This window comes from Pteropus alecto, unplaced genomic scaffold (assembly GCF_000325575.1).
Source record: "Pteropus alecto unplaced genomic scaffold, ASM32557v1 scaffold125, whole genome shotgun sequence".
Taxonomy (NCBI): Eukaryota; Metazoa; Chordata; class Mammalia; order Chiroptera; family Pteropodidae; genus Pteropus; species Pteropus alecto.
In genome coordinates, this window is record NW_006436888.1 from 5,863,153 (window position 1) to 5,864,630 (window position 1,478).

Genomic DNA, 1,478 nt, shown 5'->3' on the forward strand with positions numbered 1-1,478 from the left:
TAGAAATATTTCTTAAATGAGGCATGGAATTTCAAAACAGATGTTCTCTATTTCTCTCATATTAACGTTGAAGCCATTTTTGATTCAACCAAGTTTCAGAAGGAAAGCTTAATGATAAAAACAAAAAAAATTAAGTTTGACTTCTCTTAGAAAATCTTATCTGAAAAAATTTTAAGTTTTCAACCTAAGAAGTTAAAGGAATTTATCCATTAAGAAATGGAGTTTGAATGGAAGCAAAGGACACAAAGAAGGCAGGCATCCCGCTCTCCAGGTCCTGTCCACACCAAGGATGCAGGAAAAGACAGATTTACAAGCTCACGCTGAATTCGGTTATTGATCACATCCAGATCTGCTTTACAATGCCAGCATGTGTGCCATCTTCATATTCCGCCCTTAAACAGTACACTATCAACTCCACTTGCCTCATAACCCAACAGCCATACCAATTAGAAAGCGTCACCTCACTTCTTAGAGAACACAAGCTAAGATTTTATTACGACTAAGCTGACAAAATGTGAGTCTTTAAATGAAATATCCACCATGATATCACTTCTTAAGACCTATTTAAATCCAATCACCATGCTTTCATTAGGCTCATACAGACCCATCTATGACACAAAGCAGCATGTTCAGTGTGGCAGAACAGCTGCCTAGAACACTAAGAGATATATGAGTAAGGGATCTGTTGACAATCTAATTTCAGCTACCTCGAGATTCCACAAAGATGACAACCTACGTCCTCAGAAATACTGCTGCAAGCCTCTCCCACTGTCAGAATATTCCAGTTTGCTTAATCGCCGCATATTTGGCTACTCTGAAAATCTGTCCGTCCCATGCAATACACAACTGAGGCCTCCATACTGGTGAACTGACCTCCGCAATCCTCAGATAGGTTCACAGCATTGGCCGTAGAAGAATACAGAAACCCAGCATTTCGCCCCAGCAAGAATGGAATCTCGAAGACACTTTACCTTGGAAGCTCCGTTAGCAATTCACCAAGGAGAAAAAGTGATTTTGGAGTTCAATTCTGGTTTGAGGACCGGGAATGTTTTGTGCTGCCTGAACAATGACTCGCTTGCCCGAGCAGCCTCCCAACCCCCACAACTTGACTTTGCCTTTGGCCAGTCACCCCCAAAGCTTCCAGAGGTGCCACTCGGTGCCTTCCAGCAACCGGACTTGGCTCCCAAAGGATTTGTCAGATCATCCTCTCCTCCTGGCTGCCAGAGTGATCCTGGGCGGCCGAGCGCCGCGACCACGCCAGCCTCCCTCACAGCTGGCCAGCGTCCAGCGAGCCCCCTCCCTTCCCGCCGCGCTCCTCGCTCCAGTCCTAGCGCCACCGGCCTCCCGCCGCCACCCGATGCCCTTCCCAGCCTTCACTTGTTTGCAAAAGGGCACAGCCACGCTCCGAGCCGGAGCCCCGATGCCAACCACAATGGGGTGGAGGTGATGGGGGAACTAAGAAAGGGCGGGTTCGACCC

General features: G+C 47.2%; 1 protein-coding gene across 1 annotated transcript in view; it reads right to left on the reverse strand.

The window, feature by feature from the left end:
- KIF1B (kinesin family member 1B) overlaps nucleotides 1-1,080 on the reverse strand; it is a 123,420-nt gene extending 122,340 nt beyond the window's left edge. The window contains exon 1 of the mRNA XM_025048568.1: nucleotides 972-1,080. The gene's annotated coding sequence lies outside the window, so the exon portion shown is untranslated. The remainder of the gene's footprint in view (nucleotides 1-971) is intronic.
- Between the last annotated feature and the right edge of the window lie 398 nt (nucleotides 1,081-1,478).